Source organism: Lycium barbarum, chromosome 5 (genome assembly GCF_019175385.1).
Source record: "Lycium barbarum isolate Lr01 chromosome 5, ASM1917538v2, whole genome shotgun sequence".
Classification (NCBI taxonomy): Eukaryota; Viridiplantae; Streptophyta; class Magnoliopsida; order Solanales; family Solanaceae; genus Lycium; species Lycium barbarum.
Window position 1 is genome coordinate 37,920,441 of NC_083341.1, and position 15,201 is coordinate 37,935,641.

At 39.6% G+C, this 15,201-nt stretch overlaps 1 pseudogene; it reads left to right on the forward strand.

Moving 5' to 3' along the window:
- The window catches only part of LOC132639379 (mediator of RNA polymerase II transcription subunit 23-like), a 61,562-nt pseudogene extending 53,437 nt beyond the window's left edge, over positions 1-8,125 (forward strand).
- Positions 8,126-15,201: the final 7,076 nt, after the last annotated feature.

Here is a 15,201-nt window from a genome sequence, read left to right on the forward strand (position 1 = left end):
AAGAGCATGAGTGCCAACGATCACCTGGATCAAATGGGAATTCTGCATCACCAAATATAAGTCTTTTTCTTCGAATCAATCTGGCCTGCAGCAAACAAGAGTTTTTTTGAAATGAATCTTGCGTCCTTCTTGATGTTGATACCCTTCTCTAACAACTCTGACATCATTCTATTAGACCCGCGAACTTCACTCTTACTGATGTAACCCCATACAACATTCTGCCCAACTCCTACAAAGTCAAGCAACATGTCCTGGGGAAGAAAACCACAACACCTCTCAATCAATAATATTGCACTCTTGGTGCCTGTTAATAACAAATCAAGTTGTGAGTTTTCCATTTCCAGAATTATTGGCTTCATAATGAACTTGTCACCAATAAGACCAATTTGAATTCCTGTTATCACTTTTGAGTATGATGACAAAGCCATAGCAATTCCCGCAGCCGCAAGCATACTTGAAGCAAGAAAATGGAACCTAGTGTCCTATGGTTCATGTAGGAACAAACTTTGAACTCCAATCTTTCGTGGTTTAATTTCAAAAAAATTCCTCATGGATTCATAGACAAACCTACATATTCTAAGAGCTCCATATGCACCACCAGCTTCTACATCCAAACTAATCAAATAGCTCTCAAGTTCATGAAATATGCTCTTGCAATCTCCCACAGTTCCACCTTTCTTGCATATATTAGCAAGTGCAATCTCAATAATTATATTACTCATAATGTAAGCTTTTAGTCCAAGGCTATGAATGGATCTTCCCAACTTAAGTACTGTCAGTACTACACAATTTGTAAGCATACCAGAAATAATGTATCCAATAGGCTCAAAACTTCCTTTGAGATAAATGAAGTTGGATCCCCTCCTAACAGCAGTGCATGTTATGAAAATCTTTTGTTTGTAATTCATGATCATTAGAGTAATAAATTCAGCTGAAAATGCAACAAGAACAACTGAGTAAATGGCATCAATACGAGCACAAGCAAGCTTCGCAACTGGAACCACTGCATCGCCCTCAGAAACTCCAAATGTTAGCAGATCATCACTATTATCTACAACATAGTTTAAATAAACAGTACCATACGTCCTTACCCTTTGAAGGGAAAGCTCATCCCCCATTGGAAAAACTCCAAGACCCATCATATCCTTATCAAACAAGAATAACTGATAGTGTACGTCATTTGCCAATAAATCGCAGCAACAGTTTAGTGAAAACGAGAAATTGTCGCTTGACATTGGAAACTCAATCCTCTTTTGTAAGAAACCGCCCCTAAGCAAGCACTCCTGAGACATAAAAGGTTTCCCCAGGGAGTTACCAATCAGGATTTCTGAAAACGAGCAACCTCTATATGTCATAAAATGCTTCTTGAAAGCATCTGATAATTCCCCTGTACTAGGGACATCAAATCTAATGAATAAACCTGGTGAAAATTTCAGACCAACATGGAATTCGGCACTCTCTCCTTCCGCAAGGGTTGCAACTATTTTGCCTTTTTCCCTTGATGAAATCAGCACTAGTAACAAAAACTCCAGGCTGAGCAAGAACCAAGCTAAGTGCTTCACCAGAATGATTCTTCTGTGAAGAACTTATGAGAAGAGGAGCTCCTCCACCAATGTATCTCCGAGCTTGGACTTCCCCGATTGAAGATGTAATAGAATCTCCACCCTCGATGCAATTTAACACATCATTGACCTTCAGCTTGCCATCATAGGTAACTAGTAATACAACTGCAGCATACAATTCAGTGCTCAAACTCATGTCGAAAGGAAAAGAAAAGTCAGTCGAATTATATTCCTCTCCACGCTTACCATATTCTCTCTATGGTTCATCAGTGGTAGGTGGGTTCATTACGGACTCCAACAACATCTCGAGATCAGTACTCGCTTCCCCTTTTAGAGGTTCGACGTCCTCCAATCTCTCCTCCTCCTGTGAGGCTTCTATATCAACAACCTTTGATTGTGGTTCAGCATATGTCCTCGTCTTCTCCAGTTGGCCAGTTTGTATCAAATTCTCAGAGATAGTAACACAACTGTCAAAAGAGCTAAATACCACTTCAGTTGGCATTTCATCGCCCTTCATTTCTAAGTCCATCTTCAGTTCTTCAATCTTGTTATCTAGTTCATCTATTTTCTGATCTTTATTTTCAAGATTCTTCCGATATTCTTCTATTATCCCTTCAATCTTCATTTCTGCTAATTTGAGACTTTCCTTGTACTCTTGCAGTTTCCTTCAAGTTGTGTTTGTTGTTCACCCAATTTTCCAAAAGCTTCCTCATACTTTTTCAGCTTTATATCCCGATCCACAATCTTTTGCGATAATTTTGTAAGCTGATTCCTTGCTTGTTCCAAAGCTTGAGCGGACTCTTGTTTACCTCTTTCAATTACACATTCCAGCTGGTCTTTCTCAGTCTGCAGTAGTTCTATCCGCTTCTTGGACTTGTTAGCTTCCTCTATCAAGGCAACTATTTGAGTAGAAGTATCATTTTGCACATCCTTTAATTCAATTGGCAAAGCCCAATGCTCCTCCACTTTCTCAGCTAATGCATCCTCCAGTTCCGATATTCTGAGGAGGAGACTAACATTTTCGTCCTTCAGCAAATTGTTCTCATTGTTTGTATTGCTTATATTTCTCCCAATGTACTCTTCCATTCACAAAGAGACTTTAGGAGTTAATATGTCCAAAGAGCCAACTACCTCTCTAATCAGCTTTTCATCAAACGTCTTGTGCTCAAGAGAGGAGTGCTTTTCCACTTCCGATTGTAAATGACCAGCTACCTCTCTACCTGGCATTTCATCGAACGCCTTGTGCTCAAGAGAGTTATGCCTTTCCTCTTTCAATTGCTCCAATTCCCCCAACATATCTCCCTTAAGTGAAGCTTCAGGAATCGCAACATCCATGAAATTGCTTAGTCTCTCATCTGTATAAATTGAGGTGCTTTCATTAGATGTGGAAAACGAAGCAGTTGATATTGAATTAGTAGTTAGATCATTCAGCTGTGTGTCATTCACATTGCTGGTGCTACTATTGACAACAGTCGAAATCTTCTCATTGATAGGACAGTCACTCAGAAGAAACCCATCAACGACAGAGTTACTATCTGCCCACTGATTGCAATTACGTTGATACTGTGAATCTGCAGGAGCAACGGCAGACAGTAAGCAACATTAGGATATGGACTGTAATCTGTATATGGATGCGGACTGTAGTCGTGGTGTCTCTTCATGCTGGTATAACCCCCAGATGACTGAAAATTAGTGAACCCAGTGGAGAATTCCGATGGTTGGTATGCATACTGCGGATATGTCGGATTGAGTTGCTGATTATACCCGCGATAATAACCCCCATATCCTGTATTGTTATACCCATAAGGATATGTTCCATAACTACCGAATGGTAAAGCATTAGAACTTGGAAGTGGGTTGGAAGTGAAATTAGAAGCATACATAGGATTTTGGAACGCCATTAACGAATACCCACAGATCGGAGGATGATTGCTCTGATACCACTGATACAGTTTTGAAAAGAAACAGGAACTAAAAATGGAATTAAGCTAAAGGAAGAAGAAAACTAAGAGATACTTCATTTGATAGTTCACCAAAAATGGCATTACAGAGCTATTATACTAGGAAATAAGAAAGGACTAATGCATAAATAAAGAAAGTAATAATAGAAAGATAGGGGGCCTCTTCTGCAATCCAGCTAAAATCTAATATAACAAACTCAACAAACAATGTACTCCTCTGGAAGCGCTACATACACCCCCTTCACAGCTTCTATTGACTAAGACAGTCAAAATCATATCAAATATGGGGACTAAAATTACAAACTAACAAAATAGTTAGTTAGTTTGACCGAATTCAGACCGAACATTAGTTAGTTAACCCGAATCATGACAATCTTTTTGGGACGTAGGGAGTACTACGGTTGTCAGATCTTTAGCTTGAAAGCAGGGTATTGAAGAATTCCAGTAGATAGGTCTCACTAAAGTCAACATGGTGCAATAGTGGCCATGTCTTCATACTGCTAAAATGCTCCATCTTGTTATCAAATGAGTTTACTATTATGTTTCTCAGAAACGGGTGTGGGCACCTAACAGGGGTGCAGATGTTGAAGTCAGATTCGTCATCACCTAAATCTTAGGATTCAAGGATACAAATAGGACCATAGGTATGGGTGTTAAGATACAACTAATAAATGTATATCACGACATATATAAGTATATATATAACAAGTAATTGAAGTTAGTAAATTAAAGTTAGTATAATTAAATTCTTTGTATCATATTTTATTCATAAATCTAGTATAATAGCAAAGTGCTGTAGTACTTTATGTGAATATATATATGATATAAGTCCAAAATCAAACTATATTTCTTGGTCAGAAGTGTGGTCAAAGCATCCAAGTTAGGTTTAAACATATCGAGTGTGGATCCCATACCCACACCCAAATCATGTCGTTTTGACACGGACGTCGCAAGGATTATGATAGATCTAAACATCATATGTTTTTATATGTTTTGGAATTAACTGATACTCCTTCAATCCAGTACTAAGCATCCTTCTAGGGTCCTCCTTAATTTAGTCTCTTCTTAGTTTTCATTATATATTACCCCTAAAAGCTGTTCAATTTGTCATTCCTTGAACAATCTTCTTAATTAAAAATAAGAAATGCTCGAACAAAATTACTGCTTCTTGCCTCAAGTGACATGCATTTGTGCGCAAAATGTGAGGACATCACTGGACCCACATCATGTCGACATGTTGAAGCGCATTAACCCTCACCTCACTTCAGTCACTTTAAGTAAGAAGTGATCTCTTTTAATAATACTGCATTTGAGGTACTTATATTATTGCATCGTGTTTTTCTTTCAAACAGTGTTCTTTTTCTTCTTCTAGGTATAATTTAGCTGCTATTTGCCTTTCTCAACATTGTCTTCTGCTACATGGAATGCTAGTACTGATGTAATCATTGGTCTTCTAGGTAATATTGTCGCATTGCTACATGCTTTCTTCTGTAACCTCCCACAAGAATGGCTCGAGGGAACACATCTTATCATTAAGCACCTTAGGCCTGTGACATCTGTTGCGGTATTAAGAATAGCATTTCGTATTATGGGTCCTTTGCTTCCAAGGCTGGCCAATGCTCACACCCTTTTTAGTAAGGTACAAATTCTTTCGAGTTAATGTTCATTTTTCTCTTAATGTGGGACCAGTAAAGGGTAACTTTGGCGATTTGAATTTGATTTACAATATTCAGGGAAACCTAGCTTATTTTCTTATCTTTTCTTAAATTTGATAGGCTGATATTATATGCTCAGGTTTGACCATTCTCCTGCATAATAGTCCTTGTTTTGCCATGTAAAAAGAAAACATGAAAGAACTAGATTAATTACTAAGTAAGCAGTATAAAACAAAGTTCCACAATCCCTTACCTAACCCCATCCATGTCTTCACCCGAATAATGACCATTTAAGCACCTCTGGAAGCGAACAGAAAGAGATGGTAGAGTCCGCCACGTCATTGTACGACTTACAGGTGCTGATGCTGTCTTCCATTTCACCTCATACTCACATGGGTTTATATAAGCTTAGCTTACATTCTGACGTCTCGAACTGACCGAGTTATGCCCATTTCAAGCACCATGAAGTTGCTGAGTGGTGCGACCAAAATGGCTCTAGAAGGCAATAGGGTATAAGAAATGAAGTGATGGATAGTGTCAGCGCTAAGAGAATTGAAAAAAAATAGGAAATTGTTAATGTGGAAAGACCCCATACCATGTATACATAGAAAAGGTTTAGAGTCCTTATAGTGAGTCATTAGAAATAGGAATTACTTTCCTTTCCTTTTTAGGATTACTTGTAAACACTTATTAAACTCAACATGCTTGAAGGAATAATCAAGCAATTCATTGCCAGCATCTCTTCTTTTCTAATTGTTTTACATGGAATTAGAGCCTCTAAGATCTTGGTAGACACACAAATAGCTTTCGCTACCGACAGGCGGTGCCGACCAATGTGTGTCGCCGTGTCGCCACTCCTGGCAACAATTTTCTTCTTACAGCTTGCGCTTGCAATCCGAACTGACAACGGGTTTTGGAGTTAGCTCGCCCTAGCAGCAGAGTTGAATCAAAAAGCAAGGAAGAACTTCCGCTGAATCAACAACTATTGATATTAGCTATGGGACTGCGGTGTCTTAACTCTTAAGCAGAAGAAGAGATTTCTTTGCCTTCTGGCTGCTATGCTGCTTTCTTATTCTTTTTTTGGGTCTCCTCTCCTTCCTTTCGGTATCTAGTACAACTCCTCTCTCCAACAATAGATGCACCTCTCACCTTTCAAACATCATTCATCTCTATGGCGACCTTTGTGGTGCCACTCTCTCTTCGGTGACCAACAACATACCCAGTGTAATTCCACATGTGGAGTCTGGTGAGGGTAGAGTGTACGCAGACCCTACCTCATGGAGGTATAGAGGCTGTTTCCGAAAGACCCTCAACTCAAGTAACACCATCTCTTTGGCGACCCGCGCTGCTATTTCTGTACGCGACTGGTGCCCTCCTCTCATCTTGATTTCTATCAGAGGCAAAGATTTGAGTCCCTACTCTGAATCTTTTCCTCTACTCTAAAATTTCTTTTAGTAGAGCCAAGAGTTTAAGTCCCTACTCTGAAATCAGAGCCAAGGGTTTGAATCCCTACTCCGAAAGTTCTTTCTCTTTAATTCGAAAATTCTGTGTCTCTCCTATTCTAATACTTCACTTTTCTTATGCTAACTAAACTTGTGGTGCATATATTCAGTCTTACTTCTACCTACCTAAAACCCTGATTCTCTAGTGTTTATCCATAGTTCTAGTTTTTGATTTACACCCTCGTTGGTTTAGTCAATAGCACAAAATATTCAACAAATAATATAAACTTTGGGACCTATTCTATCGTGTTGGTTAGCTCATCCATAATGAGTAAACAAGTAATGGCTCAATGTTGATCTCTGGTGTAAATCCATAGTGTGGATGTAATGCGTGCTTAGGTGAGCACGTACAAATGATATCTGCATTGTGAGGATTCATCACGAATTAGCTTTAAGGTAGCTACCAACCTACTAAAACGATATCTGCATTTTGATTATGGATCCCATCAGAGACTCCAGATTTTTATCTCTTATTTTGTACATTCTCATAGATACTTTCTCATGGACTGGAAGTATGAATATCTCTATGTATGCAAAGATGTTCATCATTTATTTTCAATTTATTATTTTTGAAATTGGTTGAAGTTAGGAAAGATGGCACATTGTTAAAGTCGTTTCTGTTTCCATCTTGTTCCCTTTCATATGTTGCAAAACCATCTGGCAGACACTGTCGCTGCTTTTGAATATTTTGGTGGATGTCTTTGGGAGGAACTCACAGCTGCCAGTATCTGTTGAAGCAACCGAAATCTCTGATCTTATCGACTTCCTGTAAGAAACTTTTTCTGTTTTCTGTGTTTTCGTGGCTTTCTTTGATGTATTTGTTTTTACATTCTTAATTTATTCTGCAGCAGTTATGGCTCCCTTTTGCCTCACTGATTAAACAATTAATTTCCTCAGGCATCATGTTATTCATTACGAGGGGCAGGGAGGGGCAGTGCAAGCATCTAGTAAACCCAGATCAGAAATTTTGGTTCTTTTTGGAAGAGCAGCAGAAAATTTGCGTCCAGATGTTCAACATCTTCTTTCCCACCTCAACACTGATGCAAACAGTTCTATTTATGCTGCAACTCACCCAAAAATTGTCCAGAATCCTTAATAATCCTTGTATCATGCCTTCTTTGTGAAGATGTGGTTGAAAAGTACATCTTAAAGGAAGACTTTGTGATTGCAGGAACTATTTGACGGCGTTAAGTTGCTTTTGCAGCTCTATGTCACCCTCCAGTGATATGAGAGGAAACATAGAAATGTGTACCAAATTTTCCTTTGGGATAAAAAAGTTGTTAAAAGTCATCCCTTCAATGAGAAGGGAAGGTATATATGCTGTTAGGTGGTTGCTTTAAATTTTGTATCAAAAGTTCAGTATGACATGCAAAGGAGACTGTTAAAACCTTCCCCTTTCCCGTCTTTGTTTAATAAAAAAAACTCATGACGAAGTCTTCTCACAAGTTGATATTTCTTTTCCTAAATTTTTATTTTTTTTTAATTATACAAAAATCTTAGTCGTATTTGAATCTATTGTCAAGCACCGGCCTATGGTGAATGTAAACGTGTTATTGTGTTCCTGAAACAATTGTTCCACTTGTTACGTTCTTCCAAGTGTCATATTTGCTTCACAAAACATACCATATCAGATTTTGTAGGATATTTATTTCTAGACATAATCAGAGGGGAAAAATTCGCTGCCTAGCTAAACCTAACCCCTAGCCGAAACCCTAGTAACAACCTTTCCTTTTCCGGCAACAATGGCCGTCACAGCCAAGGAGGGTGCCCAATCATCTTTGACGCTCCTACACAACACCTACCATCACAAACATACGCAACTACTCTTCAACCACCATTAAGCACCACTCTGTTTCCTCGTCTCTCTGAAAATTTGTTACTTATTCTCAAAAATTTGTTATGTATCTACATGGAGAACCTAGGGTTTTATAGGATGAAAAAGAGAGCATATAATATTGTGAGAGAATCTATAGGGCACAGTCATCAGAAAGTTTTCTTATGGCTGGCTTGACATCAAGGAACTCTGCAAACTTATTCTCAAACAATGTGAATTGAAAGGTGAATGTAGTATCGGTCTATTTAGGAATAGGTCTGTTTTGTCACGTCCAACTTTGCTAGAAGATTACGTTAATATATTATCAAAGCCTGCTTTCAACATTAATCAATATGAATTGGTGGTATCCAATGCGTATGTTGAAGTGAGTTCCATGGTTTGATCTTGATGAAGAAACTACTATCCCGATTGCACGGATCTCTTTTCTATATTTACCTCCAAACTTTTTCGTTAGGCACCTCAAACTGTAGGAAAACCCTTACAAGTGGGTATGGCAACTTGAAATCAAACCAGGCCAAGTTGTTCAAGGGTTAAAGTTGAAGTAGACTTGCTAAGTGAGTTTCCTCAAAGGGTAAATATTGGTATGAAGAATGCGAGCACCGGTGAAATTGTGGATAAATGGATACAAATCAACGATGATCACATGCTTAAGTATTGCAAACTGCAAGGTCACAATGAAAAAGAATGATTTATAATTCACCTTGAATTGTACCCTAATAAGAAGGAAGAGGATTAGGAGAAAGTTCAAGAGCTTGTAGGTATGGAGGAACAACCTAAAGTTCTTACCAGTGGGGAAATAGTTGGGAATGTGGAGCAAAATGGAGATAAAATTGTTACACCTGATACTGGAGAGAACAAAGGCAAGAAAGACGATAATAATGGCTAGTATGCTAGAAAGGGAAGATATAAGGGTGGCTATAACAAGCTAGTGCAAAACTGGAAACCAAAGGAAGATCAGACACAACAAGATAAGGAAAACAAGGGGGAGCAAATCAAAAGGCAGACCAATGGCAAGGAACCAAATCAGGAGGTCACTGCTGCTAACATGTTTGTTGCACTTCAAAATGTTGTAGAGGAAATGGAGGTAGTGAAATCACATACGAAATCAGCAGATCATAGCAGAAGGTAGAAGTAGATTCAGTTGGTGATTCAACTAGCAAGGAGAAATAATTCCAACAATAGTAAGGAATGTCAGTTGTTGAATGAAAAAGCAAATGACTTGGGAAAGGAATTTGCAAAAGCATGGGTGGAGGCTTCTTTTGGTAAGCAAGTGAATGTCAAAGAGTTAGCTAATCATCAAGAAAAGGAGGGGAAGGAAAAGGGGAAGCAACTTCAGGAAAGTAAGGAGAATGATATTGGGGAGCAAATCAATACTGGTGGAGGAAATTAGATTGAACTAATGAGGAACTATGAGATTTTGATGTGACAAGAACCAATGGGCAAGAATGGAAATCTGGAGTGTTTACCCCGGATTTGGATAATCAATTAAAATTGTAGGTGAGGTATAGGATATGTGGCTATATCTTGTACTTATTTGATAGAGAGAAGAAATATAAGAATATGCTATAAAGGAGCAACTGATGATCAATGGTTAGCTATAGACTCGTGTATCTACTAGTACATGAGCGTTATTTGATTTGAGAAACATAAGAAATAAGCACAACAAATACGGATCGAATCTGATGTATGAGAGGGAGGTTTTGTATATATATTGCTATTACAAGAGTTCTTGCAATGTAGAAGTCAACCCCCCAAGAGGAGGACAATGCCTCCTATTTATAGTGGTGCCCCATGGGCTTCACACAACATGAATAATAAAATAATGATGAAAAAGCTCTGAGTTGGGTTAGGTTGGATTAGGTAGACCGTACGGTCTGACACCCGTACGATTGGCAGTTGAACATAGCAGGATGTCATCGACGTGTGGCAACCGCGCAACGGATCTCCCGGACCACCGGCCACGACCAAACGGACATACGGCCTCGAACAACCGGTCATGAAAGAATCCGGACCAAATGATGCCCCTCCTTTGCTCCGGTCCAAGCATTTCCCCGGTTCAGAACGGGAGCCTTCATGCACGTTCTTGTCCCTTTCTTCCCTCGGCCTTCGGTCCCACCGGTTTAACACGTACCTGATTTTTACCGTATACAGATAGTCCCCACACTTCCTGGATTGTAGATTTGTCGGATTGACGGGGAGTGGATGAATCACTAAACCGGTGACTCCCTTTGTCCGTCGTTACCTTTTCGTTTTTAGCGGGAATAGTTGCGCCACGTTCTTCTGCCATCGGCCACGTGTCTTATCCCGGATGGTCCGCTCTGACAACCGCCGCACACACGTCGTTTCAAGTCATTCCTCATTAATTATGGGGTACGTGGCGCTCCTGGATTGGTCGAGGAATTGTAACTGTCACAGTCCCATGCCTATATAAGGCTCTTTCATCTCTTCACTTGAACATTTTACCTCTTCGATTAATCTTTCTGCTTCAAGTTTTCTGCCTCTTACACATTCTATATCTCTACTCATAATCATCTGAAAAACTCAGTTCTAGTTGATCTGCTTCTTGTACTACGTGAAAAGAATCGATACCGCCACCTTCTCCATTCGTCGTTCTCGTCTGTTGCTGCTTCCTCCTGTTGCTTTTGCCATTTTTGAACTCTTTGACTGTTTCCTTTGCTCTTTCACCTTCCTTTTCGAATCCATTCAACTTCTTCTTTTCATATTTCCAAATGTCTGAAACCACTTCCCACGATATTCCCTCGGTTTCATCTCAAGGAACCGAGCCTGCATCCCCGGCTAAAGCAAAGAGCTCCTTCGAGCCTACTAGCCTCACATACCTTTGACGTTTAACTAAGCTATTGTTCGCTTGCTCTCCTTCGATATCGCGTTTCTACCTTCAAAAGAGAATTCGCATTTACGTTAGTTAATCGGCTATAAGAACGCGCTACTATTTCTAGGGAAAATTGGGCAGCACTTCCTTTGTTTATACTACTTTTCCCATATTCTATATTAACTCCCAAACGCTCACAACAACGTTCACAATATTGTATTCAACAATCATCATTTATCTACATTTACCATATTCCACCATTTTTCTCCAATTTCTCCACATTTATGGGCTTTAGCTCATCATCACATTTTCTCATACATCATACCTATTTCATGGTCTACACGTCATTTATAACATATTTATACTCCCAACTCATCAACATTCATAATGCAATCCAACTATCATTCAACTATGGCACTATTCACATTTTATGACCCATTTACTACACTCTTCTATAATCCATGTGTTTCAATGTATTAATGCTTCAATCATCATGAGAAGGTCATCAAACTTACCTTGGGTAGTGTTGGAACAAGCCTTGAGCAACAACACTCTTTTATGCCAAAAACCCTATTTCACTTCCTTTGCAATTTCTTGGTGTAGATGAACTTTGATGAGCTTCACACCCTTGGTTCCATGGATTTCATGTAGTTGACCACTAATTTCCCTTAAATTCTTGTGGATGAAATGTTTGCAATGTTCTAGAGTTCTCTTGAGTTGTGTAGATGAGAAATAAAATGAAAATGAATGAAAAGGGTCCCTTATATTAATCACAGAATCTGATTTTTTTGAACAGTAGTCGGGATGCACAGTGGTCGTAAACCCAGTTTATGGGCCATATTCTGGTTTACGGTCCGTCCTTCACGATCGTATTTAAGCATATCAGAAATAGAAAGGTTTGCTGGAGTCATAGTGGTTTACGGTCACAGTTTACGGGCCGTATTTCACTTTACGGTCCGTATTCTGAGTCGTATTTAACCATTTTGTCAATTGGCAGAAAGTTGAAGTTTTTGGAATGTTGGAGGACGATGGCAGTTTACGGTCCGTAAACTACTTTACGGGACGTATTCTATTTTACGACCAACTGGGTCAAAGTGCAGATCTGTAACTTTCTCATTTCCAAAATTCATAAATAGTCATTCCCTACTTAGTAAAACATCACACACTCATACACTTCGTTGGTCTACTCGTTGTACGTTCACGGAGAAATTTCCGAGGTGTAACATTCTTCCCCTCTTTTGGAACATTCGTCCTCGAATGTTAAACACTCGGGATTCTACGAAAATTTTGCCAGAGTTTCCCCTGTAATTTGGCACTACCAACCTGTCACAACAACCCATAATATCATCGCCTCACAGGGCTACATCACAACATCGACATATCTATGGCCACACGCGACCAAAGGCATGAAAATAAACATACATACCTTATATCGCTGGCGCTTCATCTTGAACCTCTCCTGGGGGTCGAAATAAATGTGGATACCTAGACTTCATATTCTCTTCTGCTTCCCAAGTCATTTCTTCCCGATTGTTTTTTCGCCATACGACTTTGACTGAAGCTACCTCTTTATTTCAGAGTCTTCGTACTTTCCTGTCTAAAATAGCGATAGGCACCTCTTCATAGGTTAGTTCTTCTGTCACTTGCACATCATCTATCGGGACAATCTTTGTGGGATCTCCAATACACTTGCGGAGCATCGAAACGTGGAAGACTGGATGGACTGATTCAAGCTCCGAAGGAAAATCCAGTTCATAGGCTACATGACCCACCTTGCGGATAATTTTATAGGGTCCAATGTATCTAGGACTTAGCTTCCCTTTCTTACCAAATCTCATCACCCCTTTCATTGGCGATACTTTCAAAAATACCCAATCACCAACTTGGAATTCCAAGTCTCGTCGGCGATTGTCCGCATAAGACTTTTGACGGCTTTGGGCTGTCAATAATCGATCTCGAATCACCTTAACTTTTTCTACCGCCTGCTGAATCAATTCGGGGCCTATTAATTGTGCTTCTCCTGTTTCAAACCATCCGATTGGGATCTACACTTCCTTCCATATAGAGCTTCATAAGGAGCCATTTGAATGCTGGAATGGTAACTATTATTGTACGCAAATTCGATTAGCGGTAAATGATCATCCCAACTTCCACCGAAATCCAGCACGCATGCTCGTAGCATATCTTCCAAGGTCTGAATAGTACGTTCGGCCTGTCCGTCAGTCTGTGGATGAAATGCCGTGCTAAGCTTCACTTGAGTACCTAGACCTTCTTGGAAGGACTTTCAAAACCTGACTGTAAACTGTGCTCCTCTATCTGTGATAATAGATAATGGTATACCATGGAGTCGCACAATTTCTTTGAGATATAACCTTGCGTAATCTTCAGCTGAATATGTAGTCTTAACTGGGAGAAAATAGGCTGCTTTCGTCAATCTGTCCACGATCACCCATATGGAATCATACTTTCCTCGAGAACGAGGTAACCCCACGATAAAATACATGTTGATCACTTCCCATTTCCAAGTAGGGATTTCTATTGCTTGCAATAAGCCTCCTGACTTCTGATGTTCGATCTTTACTTTGTTGGCAATTTGGACACTGCGCTACAAATTCGGCTATGTTTCTCTTTATGCCATCCCACCAATACATCATCTTGAGATCATGATACATTTTAGTTGCACCTGGATGAATAGAATAATGGGAACAATATACTTCTTCAAGAATTCATCTGCGCAATTCTGCTACATTCGGCATACATAATCTGCCTCGGTACCTAAGAATTCCATCTATAGAAACTTCAAATGAAGACTTCTCTTTTCCATAAGATGTGTCTCTGTAGTGACGTAATTGAGGATCTTCATATTGCCGTTCTTTCACTTCTACATCTAAGGACGAAGTTGTGGGGTCATTGATGTCAATCCCCGCATTACCCGAATCAATCACCCGCACTCCAAGATTAGCTAATTGGCGGAGTTCATGAACCATTTCTTTCTTTTTCGGAGGGGCTTCACATAAACTGCCCATTGATCGGCGGCTAAGCGCATCGGCTACTACATTCGCTTTTCCGGGGTGATACAAAATGTCCACATCATAATCCTTCAATAATTCTAACCACCGCCTCTGCCGCAGGTTCAACTCCTTCTGCTTGAAAATGTACTGAAGGCTTTTGTGATCTGTATAGATATCAACATGCACACCATACAAATAATGCCTCCATATCTTTATGGCATGAATAACTGCAGCCAATTCGAGATCATGAGTCGGATAATTCCCTTCATTTTTCCGTAATTGTCTCAAAGCATATGAAATAAATTTCCCATGCTGCATCAATACGCATCCTAGTCCAACACCGGAAGCGTCACAATACACCAGATAGCCCTCTGACCCTTCGGGAAGTGTTAAGATCGGAGCTGAGGTCAATCTGTCTTTCAACTCTTGGAAGCTGCGCTCACAAGCATAATTCCATTGAAATTTGGCTGACTTCTGGGTTAGCTTCGTGAATGGGGCTGAAATAGATGAAAATCCCTCTACGAATCTTCTATAGTATCCTGCCAAACCCAGAAAACTACGAACTTCTATAGGCGTCGTAGGCCTTGGCCAAGTCTTCACAGCTTCAATTTTCTGAGTGTCGACTCGAATGCCATCATTTGAAATGACATGGCCCAGAAATGTTACAGAATTCAGCCAAAACTCACACTTTGAAAATTTTGCATATAATTCCCGGGCTCGAAGAATTCCAAGAACAATTCACAAATGATCTACATGTTATGATTCAGTGCGAGAATATACCAGAATATCATCAACAAATACTATTACAAATAAATCCAAGAGTGGCCTGAACACATTATTCATCAA